Source organism: Tamandua tetradactyla, chromosome 1, assembly GCF_023851605.1.
Source record: "Tamandua tetradactyla isolate mTamTet1 chromosome 1, mTamTet1.pri, whole genome shotgun sequence".
NCBI classification, from domain to species: Eukaryota; Metazoa; Chordata; class Mammalia; order Pilosa; family Myrmecophagidae; genus Tamandua; species Tamandua tetradactyla.
In genome coordinates, this window is record NC_135327.1 from 137951090 (window position 1) to 137970913 (window position 19824).

General features: G+C 34.4%; 1 long non-coding RNA gene across 1 annotated transcript in view; it reads left to right on the top strand.

The window, feature by feature from the left end:
- The window catches only part of LOC143686619 (uncharacterized), a 64295-nt gene that overhangs the window by 25488 nt on the left and 18983 nt on the right, over positions 1-19824 (top strand). Inside the window, exon 2 of the long non-coding RNA XR_013177264.1 lies at positions 18601-18683. This is a non-coding gene — a long non-coding RNA (uncharacterized LOC143686619). The remainder of the gene's footprint in view (positions 1-18600; positions 18684-19824) is intronic.

Here is a 19824-nt window from a genome sequence, read left to right on the forward strand (position 1 = left end):
GAAATGAAAAAAATTCACTAGTGGGCCTATAAATAATATTAATATATGAAGGTGAACATGATTGAAAGCACTTGAATAGACCCATGTGTCCCACTGATTAACACTGCAAATATAAATAAGTTCTTGCATGAACTACTGCAAAGGTATGAATCTTGTACAAAGAGTGTTTAAGTCCAGGGTGCGGGAACTGCTATTGCATGCTATGGGCTATGTTTAATAGGAAAACATCAGCAGCACCACGGCAACATCAGGGTTAAACAATGTGAGTTAACAAGAGTTAAGGTGGGATTTAGATTTTCTCTTTGGTGAGGGTGTGTTTATTGGTTATCTTTCTCTTGGAAACAATGAAATTATCTAATATTGAGAGAGTTGATGGACTGTTGACTTTGGACTTTATAGATGATGTCCAGTGCATGGAGGTGCCTGAGGGTTGCACTGACTGAGAAGTAGATTGGCAAACGATTGTGTATTCATAAGATCAAATAGTGTGCTGCTGCAGGAAGGAACAGGGTTGTGAGGCATGCAACATTGTGAATGAACCAGTGGAACATCTGGTGAGGCAAAATAAGGCAGAAACAAAAGGGTGAATATTGTATGGTCTCATTTAGAAACTAGGGGCCTAAACTGTAAGCTCTTACAGCAGTCACATTTTGTCCAGTGTGGTAATTGTTGTTCCTGGATTTTGAGGGGCTGTTTTATATATGTATAACATGGTATTTAGAGATAAGAATGAAGCTGATTAGATCAGGATTAAGGTAATTCAAATACCTTAATAGGTAGGTATTACCTACCTATTAAGGGTAGGAAAACATTGTCTATATTTTAGAACCTCATCTACTCTTCGAGACCAAAGGAAGAAATGTTTAGTTTGTGCAAAACCTAAATTTTCTGTAGCACATAATCTAACTCAACCTGTATGAATAGATCATTTAAACAATCCAAACACAAAAAATCCCAGAATAATAATGAGGGTCACTAATCCTGTGTATCTTAATGTAATGTCTGGATATATCCCAGAGAATATTAAGCAGGTAATCAAAGCATATTGGCTAAGTCCCTTGAGAGATGGGAGAAAAATTATGGAGTTAGTAACCTTTACCATCAGGGAAACCTCTTGTACTGTGTCAAACATTAGGGTAAATGAATAGACCAAGCCCTTGATCTTGAGGCTTGTTCTTGTGAAACTTATGTATGTAGTGGAGAAGCTTAGCCTACCTATTAGTATGCCAAAGAGTTACTTCTGGAGGACCTCTTTTTTTTCTCAGATGTGGCCTCTCTCCCTCTAAGCCCAGCTCTGCAAGTGAAAGCATTGACTTTCTCCTCCTTGTGTGGGTCATGATATCCAGGGAATGAAAGTCTCCGTTGTGGCATGGGAGATGACTCCCAGGGATGAGCATGGACTAATTTTTCCCCAGCAATCCCTGGCACCATGGGATCAACAATGCAATCCTGACCAACAGGGGGAAAAGAAGTGTAACAAATACTGTGGCTGAGAGAGTTCAAATAGTCGAGAGGCTACACTGGGGTCACTCTTATGCAAGCTTCAGTTAGATGTTGCTACATATCATAACTTGCCAAACCCCAACCAAACCATCCCTGCCAATCCTAAACTACACCTAGGGCATTATATGAGCTTTGACAACAGTTCCATGCACTAGGATAACTTTCCAGAAACTTACAGCCTCCAGATGGGTACCTGAACCTGGTAAGTCCTGAATTGCAGGGGCCCAGCCTCTCCTGAATATCAACTAGTTCCATCCCCTTATCCCATACTATGAACAGTCCCTCCCAACATGGAGACGTTAGAATGGGCATAGCCCAAATGCCCCTAATGAGTGGGAGAAAGATCAAAGTTGATGGCGGAGTTATACAGAGAATGTAAGGCTTAACAAATAAGTATGATTGCTGATCATATTGATATTTTTTTTAGTATCCAGTATATTAGAGCAGCTGGAAGCAAAAACCTAAAATTGTGACATGGTAACCCATACCAAACTCTGAAATCTGTTCTACAACTAATTGTGTTGTGCTTTGGGATTTATTGCTTTTTTTTTTTTTTTTTTTTTTTTTACATTGCCAGGCACTAGGAAATGAACCCGGGTCTCCAGCATGGCAGGCAAGAACTCTGCCACTGAGCCACCATTGCCCACCTATTACTTTTTTGTATATACATTATTTTTCACAAAAAAGAACAAGTTGATTGTGATGATAAAGAAATAGTTATATGATAATGTGGTGAACCATGGGTTGTACACTTTGGATGATTACATGGTATGTGACTATATAATATATAGCAATAAAAATAATTTTAAAAAAGATAAAAGGAGAAGATGGATTTATAAAAGAGAAAATCACATGTAACAAGTGAGTGTGACTCCTGACTCATTATATTGATTTCTTTCAGTCTCCAGTATTTTGGAGCTACCAGAAGGAAAAACTTAAAATTGTGACTCTATAACCCATACCAAATTCTGAAATCTGTTCTATAACAAATTACTGTGGTGTACTTTGAAAGTTATTGCTTTTTTTGTGTGTATGTTCTTCTTCACAATTAAAAAAAACAAGTAGTTTACCGAGGTCATCGCATCCCTCAGAGCAGGTCTCTGATGAGAGTGCCTGCGATACCTTACCAGGTTGTTAACTGATGACATTTCTCACATGTAATATGGTATGAAGAAGACTGGGAAACACTGATCTATGACACATGGACTAATTTTCCCCAGCAATAGCATTCCTGGAGCACTTTCTCCCTCTTCTCTGGGATAGTAGCTTTCCCTTACTATTGCATCTATGCCTCTCTGGGAATTTCTGTTTCTGCCCTCCTGAGTTGAATGTCTAATTTTATGTATCCCATGTGTTTTCTGTTATTGTTGATTTTTAAAATTTGCTTCTTTGCTTTACTGGTGCTCATCTACAAGTAATGCATAAGAACATTGAGTGATGAGTCAAGTTTCCGAGTCCATGAATCTAGAAAGCATCCTTTTTCTATTATTACATTGAATTTATGATTTATTTAGGCACAGTATACCGAGTATAATGGCATTATAACAAGTTTGGAGTCATTGTTTTGATTCCAAACAATGGAATAATAAGAACTACTAAATTCAGAAGCATTGTTTAGTAAGTTTGGGATCTTTGTTCCATAATTTTCTAACAAACAGTCTTGTTAATGAGAAATCTGATTACCAACTTCCTATACAGTTGGAGTAATAACTTTTTGTCTCCAGAATCTTGTATTTATTTTGTATTTTAACATTTATATATGTAACTTAACCAGCGTATCTTGAACATTTTCTATTAAGAAGTTTTGCTTATCCATGCCATCATTATCCAGTATTTATCTCTGACTTCTACTTTTAATCTTATAGACACAATAATTATTAGTGAAAATCACAAACATTTGCATTTCCAGTATTTTCTTTGACCACCATTGCATCTTGCATCTCAGACTTTCCTTCAGTGATTATTTTCCTTCCATTGGAGGTATATATTTTGAAGGTCCCTTAATGAGTATCTGTGATGCTAAATTATCAGAATTTTTATTGCTATTAAAACAATTCTCTTTGTAAAGATGGTTTTGTGGGGATACACTTTGCCTTCTATGTTGTGGATTTATATCTTTTCATCATGTCTGGGAAATTCTCAGCCATTAACTATTTATAAATTGTCTCTTCAGCATTTTCTCTATTTTCTTATCAAAATGAAAGCTGGAGAATATCAGGGGAAAGCATCCCTGAGAGTGTGTTTATTGGAAGTTGAAGAGAGCTGAAGAAGCAAGGATAGGAAAATGTTACTGTCCAGGGGAAGTAAGAATTGCATAGGTAATATAGTATCTGTTCCTCTGGCTAGAAGTTGGTTAGATAGAATGACGCTGTACAGACAAAGGTCTTTCCAGTATTTTGGATGCAATGATAAGGGAGTTACTCCCATTCCTTATTCTTGAATGCTGACAAAGAATCACAATCCTTTCATGATTTTAGTGATCTCATTCCATTATTCTAGTCCATCTCATCATCTTTATTTCTCAAAATTCCCCTTAGTGCGAATTAAATACCATTTTCTTATTCAGTTAATTAGAATGTCAAAGGGTCAAGATTTAAGGATGATTAGTATATGAGTTCACCGTGACTGAATCTCATCTTATAAATTCTTCTAAGTTCTATAACTGTGTCTATATGTCTCTTTCTCTCTTTATATCTCCCTCTTGCCCACTTCTTTCCTCTGAGCACTTTTCCATACCTTTCAATGCCCTCCTTACCTCTTTGTCTTACAGTGCCCACTTTTGATCTTTTTCTCTTGTCTTCCCTCAAGCTACTTCCTCAGTAAACTACAAAAGGGAGATAAATTCTCTCTTAAAGAAATTTTAAATATATTGGGCAATTTGATATCTAATTAAAACACTAGTTCAATGTGTTAGCTCTAGAATAAGGAGTTGTTTATTTTAAACATTTTTTTTTTTTTTTTTTTTTTTTTTAAAGAGAGAGGGAGGAAGGGAAGGAAAGACAGAGAGAAGGAAGGAAGGATGGAAGGAAGGAAGAAAGGGAAACATCTTTAAACATTTTCTTGTTTTATTGTATTTTGTTTGTTTGCTTGTTTTTTTTTTTTTACATGGGCTGGGGCCGGGAATCGAACCGAGGTCCTCCGGCATGGCAGGCAAGCACTTTGCCCGCTGAGCCACCGCGGCCCGCCCAGTTTATTTTAAACATTTTTTAATTGTATTATTGGCAAAACTTCCAACCAGTTACAGTCATACTGTATTGTTAATGAAATTTTATGCACGCAAAAAAAAAAAAAAACTTCCATCACAAATATGTATATTTTGAATAGCTTTGCCTATCTCTATTAACTCACATATTTCTTTTCTCTAAAAGATTCTACATTTTGACTGGGTATTTTAAGGAATATGCAGAACAATTCCAATACAGAGATGGAAACTAGAATAATGAGAGGAAAAGTAAACACAATGCTAATAGAAAAATAAGACTTTGATTTCATTTGGACCACCTAAGAATATTCACAGTTATTTTCATTATGGTAGATTTTCAAGAGTTGGAGTGAACACCTACAAATATCAACTTTTTTCTCAGCCACTGACCCATAATCAATAAAAGATACACAGGCAATAGAGAAAAAAAGATGGATGAGAAAGAAAGAAACAGAAGAATCAAGGGACAGGAATAATAAATCATGCAAACATCAGATAATGAAATTATCATAGGCATTTTAAAATAACAATGTCTACCATATTTAAAAGAACAAAGGAAAATTTTGAAAAATTGGGTATGAAAAAGGAATTATAAAAGAATGAAACATAACTATCAAAAAGAACATGGTTCTTATAGTTAAAACTACAATTCTGAAATTTAAATTCTTAATAGACAAATTTACTGCAGCTAAGCCATGAAGATAAGAGAATTGATAAAGAGGAAAAATGTCAAAAGAAATTATTTGGAATTTGGAACAGGGGAAGAAAAAATGGAAAATAAATGGTTGATAAAGGACATGGAGAGTAACACTGAAAAAGCCTACAATACATTTTCTGGAGTCTCAGAAGGGGAGAAAAGAGAAAATGGAGAAGAGACGATGTGAGAAGAATTAATAACTGAGAATCTTTAAAACTCTGGTTAATTAGGAGGTGGTACATGTAGAAGGGAGGCTCTGGTAAATGCAGTAATTCAAGCACTTGAAAAGTATAGGTGTAAAGGGAAATATCAACCATGGAGAGAGGTGGATTTTGTAAGCTGCTCTGGAAGCCTTGAATAAAATGAATTCTGGGCTCAGGAAAGCTTACTTCAGATCAGATTGTGAAAGCCAGAAAGCCTGTATCTCTGGCAGCTAGAGTGGAGACTGAGTTGAAAAACATAAGCCTAGAACTGCAAGGTGGACTGGATGCTCAGCCATGATTCTCCTGTCTTAGAGTTGTGATCCTGGTGGCAGTGGTATGGGACATGATGCCTGGATCAGGGATAGTGAGAATGATGTATCTGGGTAACATCGAAAGTTAATATTCCCCTGATTACTCTAAGTTAGATGAAATAGCCCACTGCTTGCTAGAGACATGCAATGCTCCCTACACCCAGTTTTACTTAATTCCGCTGAAGAATGAATAGAATAAATAAAGGCTTAACTGTGACTATTTATATTCAAAGAAGCATCACATGCTTTTGCATATCCAGGTTGCTGGAAAATTAGGGAGAGGTCTGTGGCACACAAGTCAAAGTAGCTGAGAGCAGATCTCTGAGGTTGATAAAAATCAAAGTGGCTTAACTACTCTCATCTTTCCTTAAGTTTCTCCAACTCTACCCACAAAATCAAAAAGCAGCTTATCTAAATGCTTCATCAATTAGTCATATAAATCCAAATCTATCTCATAGGAAAAGCCAACAGGTTTGAGGCCTTCCATTATCGTTAAGAGTATATGTGGTCATGCTCAAGAAAGAAAAGAGGTTTCATAGTTTTGCTTTGCTTGTTTTCAGAAATTTGTTGAATGAAAGGAGAGTATAAAGGCTAAATGTTACATTGCATGATAATTGTATATGAGAGAACCACTAAAGGAAAGAAGGAAACTAAATGAGTTATAATTATGTATACAGGAAAAGTCATAATAGTTCAAAACAATCTTTTGATACAAATGATCATCCAGATCAAAGACTCTACTCTCCTCTCAGAGATGCTGATTATAATCTAGTTTTGGAATCACTGACACAATGATATGTGATTTATACTTACAAAAAATAGAGCTAGCCCTTTGACCTTGAATAAGTCATTCATAGTCTTTAGAAACCCAGTTTCCTCAACTATAAAATGAATAATTTGGCAAAGTGATTTCTAAAATCCTTTCAAGTTCTTTCTAATATTTTAAAAATTTCTGATACTCTGAATCAAAATAGCTTTTATTTGAAGTTTAAAAAATGATACACCAAGCCATTAACATTATTGTTAAAATATATTTAGTAACTGTTTTTTGGTTATTTGTGATTGTGCTGCTAAAATCAAACTCACTTGAAGCCCCTCCGTGGTGGGATTCCAACCCATTCATGCCCCTCCAAGCCTCGTGTAGTCTAGTTGGTCAATGGCTACTCTCCATTCTGTGGATGTGGACACATCCTATACTGTGATTCTTCCCTTCCCTGTACTCTATTGTTTTCTTGCCCTTACTTTTAAAGGCTTTCATCTCATACTCACTGGTGTGTTGAAATCGCTTCTTTAAAGTTTAGGTCAAATATCAGCTCCATCATGAAACTGTCCTCTGTGACCCAGTAAGAAACAACGTTTCTTTCTCAGTGCTTGATAACTATTTTAAATCTTTTTCTAAAATATAACCTACAACATTGTCCTGTATTTTTGTTCTTTGTGCTTATGCCTTGCCTTCTTTAAGAGAAAGAAAGTTCCTATAGGGATTGCTTTGTGTCTTGAGGATGTTACGTCCATCTGATTTCAGCTACGTCAGTCCCTACTACGTAGGAACTAAGGGACACTCTTAGAGGATCTGACTGGTGGCGATTGTTAGGGCGGAAAGGAAGGTTGATACATTTTTTACCCAGTGCTCTCTCATGACCTAACTTCCAGGACCAATTTTAGGACAGATAGGTCTAAATTAGTCTTTCAGTGAGTGGTGTGATCAATTCTTCAAATACTTCCAGGTAGTACACCATTGGAAGACCCATCACTAGCCATATTCTCTCTCCAAAGATGTGCCCCTGTTCCTTTCAGTGTCTTGATAACTTCATCTCTTCTGAATAACAGGCAAATTACCACAGCACACACTTAACCAATTTAAAAACAGCATAGTAAAGAAGAGCAATAGCAAGATTAACATATAATTTGTACTGAGGAAAATTTGAACTCCATTAAAAACAAAAGAAAGTTCTAGGAATTGATTACCCCATAGTAAAGTATTTACCAACTATAAGAGATATATAATTATGTATTAATTGGCATAGCTGTTCCCTCTTATTATTGTTCCTTAGAACTTGAAATTAACACTAAAAGCAGGAGAGAAATAAACTTGCAAAATATCATAAATATATTTTGCATTTAAAATTACTTTAGAAATAAATAGAAAAATTGAAAACCATTTTATAATATTTGACTAAAACCTTGAAACCTAAAAAAAAAGAAAAGAGCTACTACAATGCAGAATCTTTTTTGTGGAAAATAAATATATTAATTTTTCTCTTTCCTCTTGATATTAAATATGAGAGTGAATATTGGTTTTGCTTCATAAGTCTTCTCTTTTGGATACTAATTACATAATTAGCTTGTGACTAATCCAAATTTTTGAATCATTATGGTTAATAATCTCTGCTAATTAACAGGAAGAATTATTTACAAAGCAATTTCTACTAAACATCTCAGCTGCTTGTGTAGATGTATTTCTCTATAGATTTACTAAGGATATTATTTCTCTTTTAAATGCTGTAACATATCCAAACACCTTTTTATTATATAGTAATATTTTAAATACAGTAATGAAAGTTAATGTTATATATAATCATAAAATTAGGCCCCATTTAAATGTTTTGATATTAAAACAATGTTAAATATTTTTCTTAGGCCCGTATATGGAAAAATAGCAGTGAGGGTTGTTTAAACAATTTTTGACGAACATCTTGTAAAATTCTGTACACATTTGTTATAGAAATAGCTGTTATACATTACGAACATGTACAGGGTTCCTATTTTTAATGATGGACATATTTTGGTACTAGATGGAGCTGATGGTGGCACAACATTGTGAATGTAAGTTACAATGCTGAAACATATATCTGAATATGATTAAAGGGGAAATGTTAGGTTGTATATATGGTAACAGAATAAAATTAAAAAAAAATCCATGGAACTGCACTACACAACAGGAAAACCTAAATTAAACCGTGGAGTTTAATAGTACAATTATAAAATGTACTATCATCAATTGTAACAATGTCCCACAAAATCCAGGGTGTTGGTGGTGGGGTGGTATATGGAAATACTGTATTTTATGGATGTATGTTCTGTAAGCCTACAACGTCTCCAACATAAAAAAGGAATTATCCAGAAACTCCATCCAGATTTCAATGAGATTTTTAGTGCCTTATCCCTGCCCCCTGAATCCTGCAACACCAGGACCACAGTTTAAACATAATAAGAAAATATGATTTCTGGATTAGAGAGCTTGGGTGTTTAACTGAAATCCAGGCAGTTCCAAAATATTTCCTAAATGCTTACTGAATATATTAGTACTAGGATGTTAAGAATGAAAATAGAATTAGATAGAGTTTCTCTTTAAAATATCTCAGTTAATTATGTATGAAAAAATCATAAACCATGTCATGATTCATGGAACATTCACTGGAAATGGGAAGGAAATGAAGACTGAACCAAAGATAAGCCAAAAAGAAAGAACAGACTGTTGTCCCATTATGATAGATGATAAACATGAAGTCATTAATGGGTATGATTTTTCTAAGTTCTCAAGCAGGTAGACCATCATCTTGGACTCAAATTCCTAGATCAGGGTATTCAAATCAATTAATTAGGGAAGAAGTTTCATAAAGAAAACACAATCAGTGATAGTCAATCTGAATTGACTATCAATGGACCTGGCTTTTTTTTTTGTCAGAGTTCTTACAACAACTCTTAGTACTACTAAGAAAAATCTTTACTTCCTATGCAACTACAACACAATCAATATCAGCTAGCTGTGAAAAGGAAGAGATAAAGATATTCAGAAATAATTGAACATCAAATAACTCTCAATTTGATAACAATGAAATAAATATAAATAAAAATTTTAAAAAGAGTGGATTAGATTTGCGTAAATCAACAATAAACAGAAGGCATTTTTAGGAAATAAACTTTATAAGTAAAACACAGGGACTGTAATATACACAGAGGTTTAAGACTATACTGATAAAAGCAATTGATAAAAGAATTGGATTTGTAAGGTGACTAGCAGAACTAAATTTTGAGGGATGGTGTAATACTTTTAAATGCAATTAATGTTAATGTTCAGTGATAATGAAGAGAATGGTTCTTTTGAAGACCTTGTCAATAGAGAAGTAACACAGCCAAGCACAGCATAGCTTTTCAAGCTTATCAGAATTTAGTGTGCACACCAATCACTTGGGGATCCTACCAAAATGCAAAATCTGATTCAGATGTTCTAGAGTACAGGCTAAAATTTCAACCCTCTAACAAGTTCCCAGATGATGCCGATACTGCCAATTCCCAGGCTATATCATGAATAGCAACGCTGTATTAGACAGATTTTGTTTCAGAACCAGGACATCGAGAAACTAATTGGAAGTCTAATGCAGCAATCCTGATTCAAAACAAGAAAAGTCAGAGTGAAGAAGGAGGTAAAGAATATTTGTGAGAAATATTACAAAGAAAGAATGAATAAGTTAGGGAGTTTGAATGGAATTGGAAAGATGACTGAAAAGTAGAAGATTTCATGTGTTTTCTGTTGTGAGGTTGAATGTATAATGTTAATATGAAAATAAACATGAAATTCAGGAATATGATTTGGTTTCTAAGGAACAACTTGCATCCTTTTAGAAGTTGTATTTGCATTCATGGTAAAACATCCAGATGGAAATGTGAAGCTAGTCATTCAAGACGGGGACAAGAAACTTTGAAGAAACCTGCACATTTCTGTTTCAAGATGGAAGTTTAAGCTTTGGAGGCTGTCGAAATCATCCAGAAAAAGTAGGTCACAAAAATAGAAAAAGGGGCGGGCCGCGGTGGCTCAGCGGGCAAAGTGCTTGCCTGCCGTGCCGGAGGACCCCGGTTCGATTCCCGGCCCCAGCCCATGTAAAAAAAAACAAAACAAACAAACAAAATATAATAAAACAAGAAAATGTTTAAAAATGTTTCCCTTTCTTCCTCCCTTCCTTCCTTCTCTGTCTTTCCTTCCTTTCCTCCCTCTCTCTTAAAAAAAAAAAAAAAAAAAAAAAAAATAGAAAAAGAATTTAAGCACAATGCTTATCTTTAAAAGGTAGAGAAAGGAAAAGGAACAGTTAGAGGTAGGAAAGGAGCAATCAGAGGTACAGAAGAGAAATCAACAAATTGAGGGGCATAGACTCAAAGGAAAAGAAGCAATCTTAGATGTAGATAAGAACACATGGAAGCCCTAGAATTTAGAAAGTCTATGAATTTAGGAATGAGAATGTCATCAGTGAGTGGAGATCTGGAGAGCAAATCCCTTGCTCTAGTGATAAACACTAACTTTAATTTTTTTTAAATGCATGTGCTAAGGGCTTTATTTACACTATCTCATTTCATTCTTATAACACCCCCAAAGTTAAATACTATTAACTACTTCCATTTTAAATATGAGGAAATTGATGCTCAGAAAGGTTCATTAGCTTGCTCAAGGTCACATGTTTAATAAGAAATAAAAACAGTATTGGGACCAAATATGTTAGGTTCCAAAGTCCCTGCTCTTAAACACTATGCTAACTGCACCATTGTCTTCCTATAGGGCTGTGACCTGTGCCTATTCTTTTGCTAAACCTTAGAATTAACCTTGCCATCTTTGTTTAATCTTACCCCTTTAATCTCTCCCTGATGAGATGCAATAATTTAACATTGTAAATGACAGAGACAGAACCTTCATCTTTTAGAAAATTTACCTATCAGTTTGTTTTTCTGAAGGTCTGTCAGCTTTTCAAATATTTTATTCTTCTGTAGTGATATATGGGCTAGATCCACTCTCATATTTTGCTGTACTTCCTGGTCCCCAGTTGAAATTGGAAAAAAAAAAAAAAGGTTGGAGATATGCAAGTGAATATTTCTAGTATAGCCAAATAATAAAGCATACAATCTACTCAGCAGATTGTCTTACTGGGGAGGTTGAAATGAGTAAAACCTATTTTCAAGACTGAACAATGTTGAAATGGTTATCCATTTAAGGAGCACTGTATCATTGCTTAGAAATACAAATAACCAGCTAAACAAAACATATGTAATGTCTAACCAATCGCTAATCTGTGCAATGTATTATTTTGCATAGCTTTTTCATATGAGTTAAATCTCATTAATATGGTATAACAAATTTGAATGAATGAAAAATATACTTCTAGTATATTTCTGCCCTCTGATTATGAAGGGATTTGGAAATCAATTTATTGTCTTCCGAATGCTAGTCTCAAATGATATGAAATTAAAAAACAGTACGTGTTAATATTTATCCATGTCATGCACACTGTTAAGTAATTTGCGTAGATTAGACTATTGAAATTTTATAGTGTGTTCATTTGCAGACTGCCAGAGTGCAACGCACTAGAACTGGAAGGGCTTTTAAAAAGGGAAATTTAATAAGTTACAAGTTTACAATCCTAAGCCTATAAAAATGTCCAAACTAAGGCATCCAGAAAAAGACACCTTCATCCAAGAAAAGCTGATGCATCTGGAACATCTCTGTCAGCTTGGAAGGTGCACTGGTCTCTTGTTGGTCCCTTGCTCCTGGGCTCCATTATTTTCAGTCTCTCTTCCTTTGGGGGTTACTCACTTTACCTCTCCAGAACTGGCTTTCATTTCTTGGCTTTCCTTTCATGGCTCTCTCCTGGTTCTGGTTTGCTTAACATCTCATGGCAATGTCTTCTGGGTACCAAGCCTCTCAAAACATTCAAGTCTCTGTTCTCCAAATATCAGCATCTGTGTCAGCTCTGCTCTGAAGTTTCTTTCAGCTCTGTTTCTTCTGTCAGCCCTGAATCTCTCCAAAATGTTTCCCCTTTTAAAAACTCCAGTAAACTAATCAAGACCCACCTAGAATGGGTGGAGTCACATCTCCACCGAATCAAAAGGTCATACTCACAATTGGTTGTCCCACACCTCCATGGAGATAATCTGATTAAAAGTTCCACACTACAATACTGAATAAGGGTTAAGAGAAATGGCTTCTCCCACAAGATTGGATTATATATATATATATATATATATATATATATATATATATATATATATATATAGAGAGAGAGAGAGAGAGAGAGAGAGAGAGAGAGAGAGAGAGAGAGAGAGAAAGAATCATCTGAAAATATGTGCAAACATTAAGAAGTATTTTAATTGTGTATATATGCATAGATATTAAATGCAAAATATATTTAAAAACTTGTGGACATAGGTTCAAAAAGTTTACTGAACTTTGTGAACATGTACAATTAATTCTCACTATTCACAATAGTTAAGGTCTTAAAGTTGCTTTGTACACTGAATTAGCAACTACTGAGCCATTGCTTGTAGAAGACATGTAAGATTGGGTTTCTGCAAGTCTCAACATTTTCATCAATCATCAATACATATATCTGTTTAATGTGTATAACTGTATAAAAACATCTTATTAAATATATATTTTTTCTTTGAATTCACAACTGGTAGCATATATCTATAGCAATAGCATACAAATCATACCTGAACAAAGCTCACTAATATGCATATTTTTTCCCTATGGCACTTTACAGTCTTCTTGCATTTAGAAACACTAGACAGCACTTCAGCTCTATATTTGGGCATCAGTTTAAACAGCAAAATCATCAATGAAAAACAAATAAATACAAGAAAAATGACATTAAGCATACTTATTACAAGAGCTGAAACAAAAAAGGCGAAGCCTTACCTGCTCAACCTCAGGTGGGAATGCGCACATAGGGAAATGAAAGCTTTTTGCTACTCTGTGCATGTCCGCAAAAAATGTTGAGCATTGATTTCGGAGTTACAGAACAGATAAATTAAATGAGTGATTTCAAAAATATGGAATCCACAAAAAAAAAAAGAAAAATCACTTACTATGTTTTTGTTAATGGAATTATTTCTCTCAAGTTTTCTCTTTTTCTTCTACTCTGGAATTTAAAGAGAAATCAGTATCACTGAATACCTAATAATCATAATTTTAATGTTTTCTTCCAAAGAACCACCGTGGCTGGACCATGGTTTTCTCATCATATGAGAAGTCCCATTTCTGTGTCTGGGATATACTTGATGTATAATAATTACTTACTCTTCATGCTGTCCTTTATTGCCTCTGACGTAAAAATTATATGTAATCTCCAAGGTCCAGTTATGTCATTCTGCTTCCATGCAGCACCTTAGCTCATATTGCCCAAGTCTAAAATCTTTTCTAATCGATAATGAGCAAAAGACTATTTAGTACATAATAGTTATTCATATTAAATTATAGTTTAAATATCTTCATCTACATTGTCACAGAGGAGTTGTGATTCCATTGCACAATTTGTTGACAACCCCACCCTCTTTCTTGAGCTTAACACAATGGAAATTCTTTGATATTTTTACAACTTTCACAAATATGTATATAAACATATACCATGTTTAGCTTAAATACGTTTCTTCTTATCAATGATGAGTGAGAACTCAGCAGATACATTCAATTATTTCTGTAGTAACATTGCTTCAAAAATTTAATACATACTACAAATCCATTTTAAATTTTAGAAAAAAAATAACCTTTTGTTCCTTTGTGTTGCTTCTCTAAAGTTTCATTTTCTGACCACATTTCACCATCTTTTTAATTTGAATTAACGTTTCTTTGATTATTTTGAAAACCTACATTTTAATTTTTAAGGCTATTGAGGCATACACCTAATGTTTTGCAGTGTCCAGTAAATAAAATCATGCCTTATTCTGAAAGTAGTAGGAAAGTTAAGTCACAATTCCTGTATGTTTTCCGTTTCTACTTTTAAAAAATTTCTAATTTTGCATTGACTAACATTTCTACTTAAAAAAAATATCTTTTTTTTATTCCCTGATAACAAATCTACCTTTTAGTGTTTAAATTCTCAAACTATGGAGACACTTATGCTTAAGGACATGCATGTCACTTGAGAATTATTCACAAACCTGTATAACAATGCTCGTTATTATATTGCCTTAAAAATAACCACTTCTATCCTACCTAGTTAGATGCTGATGAGACAAGTTAAAAGCTTTCTGGTGATCCTTAAGTATCCTTTACTTCTGAGTCCTGTAGGTGATGCTAATGGGTTTGACCTGGGTTAGTGGGATTTTGGCTCTGAGATGCAAGAATAAGGAAGAGCTGATCCGTGCTTCTGGTGCATGGAATCAAATTACAGCCTAGAGGTGGCATTCAGAAATGAAGGATCAAAAAGCAGAGTTGGTCCAAATAAAATGTCAGGAAAAAGGAATTGAACAGAGATAAAAATCAGGTAGGGGTCCATGGAACTTCAGCCATGGTAAAAACACTGAGCAAGAGGATCCTGAGGACGGGTAGAAAGCACTGCATGCAAATAGATGCCTAACATGTCGGTACTTATTTTCTCGTGCATTTCGTTCAAGCCAATTATATCTTTGGTTATTAATAGAGTATTTGAAATTTTGAGGGCACTAGGATGGTTCAAATTTGATACCATATTTTGTCATATAAAAGTAATGCTTTTTTTAAAAAAAGAAAAAGGGCAGGCCACGGTGGCTTAGCAGGCAGAGTTCTTGCCTGCCATGCCGGAGACCTGGGTTCAATTCCAGGTGCCTGCCCCTGCAAAAAAAAAAGTAATGGTTTAATGTAAAATCTTACGCAGTCTTAATGAAAAATTTTTGTGTGGTATAATTTGACCAAATTATTTCAAGTTCAATTGAGAAAATAAATGGTGATTATTGTCATGATATTTTTTAAAAATAAGAATAAATAGTGAAGTTGCAAATTGTGGGGGTGTTAATTACCCAAACAATAGAGACCAATGGATTTATATACCTAAAGTAAAACTTTGGCTCTGCAATTTGCTAATTTTTAAAATGTAATAATATTCTCAGGACAAAGCAAAAATTAAATGATATGATGAATGACTGGCATTGGAATATGTTTGGTAAGCATACAAAATGGTAGTCAGATTAAAGACCAAACTACTCAAACACTATTGTCCTGTATTAAATCATTTTAGATTATGAGGATGTGTTATTTTAATAACAGGTTAAATAGATATTTATAAATTTATATTTGCCATGCATCAGATTATTACTTCTAGTCGATATTTCCTCTAGTTGAAATTTCTAATTATATTCCACCCTGTTCTCTTTAGTGCATATATTTTATTGTTCTTTCCATATATTCTGATAATGTACTGATGCATGCATGCTGTTTAATATTTGATTAAACTTTTAAAAATAGTTTGGATTCCTAAATTTACCAAAGTTAACCAATTTATATACCATAATATACCTATCACTTTGAAATTCCATGAACTCTAAAATTACATACTATAACAAGGAACATAATGGTGTTTAATTACACAATGAACTTTATCCAGAGATATCATCATCTTTCATCCAAGTAAAAGATCAGCTTAACACACAGAAGGAAAAGAATAAAAGAAAATTAAAATTTACCTTCACAGTCATTTGCACAAGTCCTATTACCAGTTGAGTTGGGGATGAGGGGACATAGGGTGAGGGTTTGGAAGAGCCAGCATTCAATTTAAATAATTTATACATTTTTCTTGACAGTGTCTTTATTTTTGAGAAATAATTTAGCCAACATGTAATTAAGCCTGAATATACTAATTTACTATGAAGGCCAGACCTAAAAACCTGAGTATTCTGGATGTCATTTCTATAGTAACTTAAAATTGCAATAAATTCATGTAAAAAGTAAATCTATTCTACAAGATTTTCACTTTAGACAGCATAGCCTTCTGGAAGAAAATAGTACAAAATACAAAATGGTGTCCAGTATAATTTCACTTTAAAAGAGAAATATGGTTTCAGTAATAGAAGTCATATTTATGCTTCTTTAGCAATTAAGTATCAAATTAAAGCAAGAAAACTCATTCTAGTCAGAACAATAACAAGTAATAACAGCAGAGAATTCTTTCTTCATTTCCAAATAGCTATTCATTTGGCCTCATTTTCAATTCTAAAATCTCAAGACCAGAAAGAAACAGAGGAGACAATTCATTTTCACAAAACAGCCCAAACATTAGAAATGCATATGGTACATTGTCTGACCTATGGAAATACTTTATGAAACACAAGAATTGTGATTATTTAAACAAAGGGTACGACAATACAGGTGTTATCTCATAGGGTTCAACTTTTAACAGGTAGTTAACATATGATTGAAAACACTTTATATAAAATTTCATTTGATTGACGTTCTCATGTATGTTCTCCAGTATGATTTTAAATGTTTTAAGTATTTGTTCCTCAAAACCCTGGGATTTTAAAGACCTGAGGTAAGTAATGATATCATAAGCCTTACCTGCTCTTTTTTCTTCTTTCCAGTATGTCTTTTCATGCACATTATTTCATTTTAAAGTTCTGTAACATATACCATGTAAAATCCATAGATTTCAATAACAGATTTACTAAGTTAAAACAATTTGTAATAAAAGTATTTCAAGACAAAAGTACCATTAACTCAAAATAATTGCTTTGCAGGCTGAGATAAATTATTTAAATTACATTTTAATAATTTACAGAAAATGTTGCCATGTGAGCTGAGAATAAACTAGGTAAAACAGACACATGAAAATGAATGCAGTACTGGCAACAATTTATAGCCAATGACATCTCATTTCATACTCACAAGTTAATCAGTAGCCTATTCATCATGTTCTGACATTCAGGACAGAATATCTATCATTTTAACTGGAGAAACACTTCAAGATGTTTTTCAGGTTTTAACAGTTCCCTACAAGACTGGTAATTGTTTACCTCTGAATTCTTCAACATGCCTGTAAAGTGAGTGTACCTAAGTAGGTATTGTGATGGTTAGGTTCTGGTGTCAACTTGTCCATGGATGAGGTCCAGTTGTCTGGTCAGGCAAGCACTAGCATGACCATTGCTGCAAGAATATTTATGCCTAGTTTGGTAAATCGGAACCTAATTGATTTATCAGAAGACTGGTGTATTAAATCATCAGTCAGTTGATTGATCTGTGGTTGATTACATCTGTGATCAACTAAGACATGCATTCCAACAACGAGATAATCCAATCAGTTGAAGACTTTTAAGTAAAAAGAGAGAATTTTTTGCTGATTCTTCTTCAGCCAGAGAGCCTCTCCTGTGAAGTTCTTCTAGACCCTTCAGCAGAGCTGCCAGCTTTGCAGCCTGTCATACAAACTGTGGACTCTTCCATTCCCACAGTTGTGTGATACACCTTTATATATCCTATATTTACAGACCTCTCCTGTTGGTTCCATTTCTCTAGAGAACCCTGACTAATGAAGGTATTTAACATATTTTTTAAAATGTTGAAAAATACAAAAGGACAACTGTGTTCAAAGCACCTTGAGATCTTGGTGGAAAAGATCAAAGAAATAGTAGATTTCTTTAGAGAAATTAAGGCAGGGGAGGCCAAAATAAATGAGAACCAAATATTGGTAAATGCAAGCCCCAGAAGAAATAGGAAAGCGAAGGGAATAAATGTAGGTAATGATGGCAAAAATGGAAATTAAAAAAAAGATGTCTAAAGAAGTTTATCAAAGAAGGAAGTCTAAAGGATATCTTGCAAGACTAATTTTTTACACATGTTCATTTACTTCTGTATATCGAGGCCCACCATGTGCAAGGCATTCTTCCAGGCAGTAAGAACAATGTAGTGAACTAACACACAATCCTTGTTCTTATTGTGCTTATATTCTGTAGGGGAAGACACAATAAACAAAGGTGGCACATGCTATGCTGGTTCTAAGAGGACACCTATAATAGGATAAAAGACAACAAGACAGGTAACACTTTTTAAGAGGAGTTGGTCAGGAGGACCTCTCTGATGGGGATTATTTGAGTAGACTCCTGGTTCAGATTGGTGAAGGGGAATGTGTGGTGAGAGGGAGTGTCAGAGGTACTACAGGATGGAGAGTTAGCAAGGGTTAGAAGGTGGGAGGAAATGAACTAAGAGAAGTTACAAGACACAGATCATATAAGACCTCATAGGACATGTGCTGTGATTCTGAGCAAATAAGACGCTGTTGGAAGATATTGATCCATGGAGTGACTTGACCTGACTTTTAAATAAGACTGGCTTTGGTTGCTTTGTAGATTACAGATTATAAAAGCTCAGGGATAAGTACAAGACTTTTATAATCGTACAAAGAAGAGACCACATTATTGTACTTACTACAAAAGAACATTTAATGTGACTAAAATAAGAAAAAAAAAGGTTAGAAATGTAGGTTTCATAGCTCAGAGGGTAAAAGAAAATCGGGTTAAATTTTAGTACTAAAAATAGGTTAGACCCAAAGCGGGGAACTTATTTTACATAAAGAAGTTGAACATAGCATTTCCAACTGACTGGACAAGAGAAAAAAACTGAATTTTTTTTTTAAATAGGTGAAATGTGAGTTTATGCAAAGAACATAGTGTTTATCATGGAATACCTGTATACCATAACTTCACAAAGAGAAGAAATATAAAACTCGAGTATATGGTATGTTCCTTCAGAAATAATGTAGAAATTATTAAGAGCTTTAAGAAACATCAAGTGCCTTAATCACTGCAATTTCCCTCCTTGTTATCAGTCCTCTCTTAGCCTATCATTTTTGCTGAACCAGCCCGGCCAGTGGCAGGCTCTCTGCATTCCATATTGAGAGGCATTTGTAGTTCCCATGAATGCCTCCCAGGCAAGCACTATTTTTTTTTCCTAGCCCCTCCCCACTCCACACACCTATAAACCCATCTACTTTAACTCTATGGCCCTTTTCCCAGCCAATCTATTTATCAATTCCCTTACCTCACTTCCTATTATCAATCACACACCCACTCCTATCCTTCATTCTGAGTTGACCATTTCTCCTCCTCCAGAGGAGAACTGAAACATCTCCTATAGGACTAACAAAACTCAACTTTTGCCTTTTGCCTTCCCCAGTTACC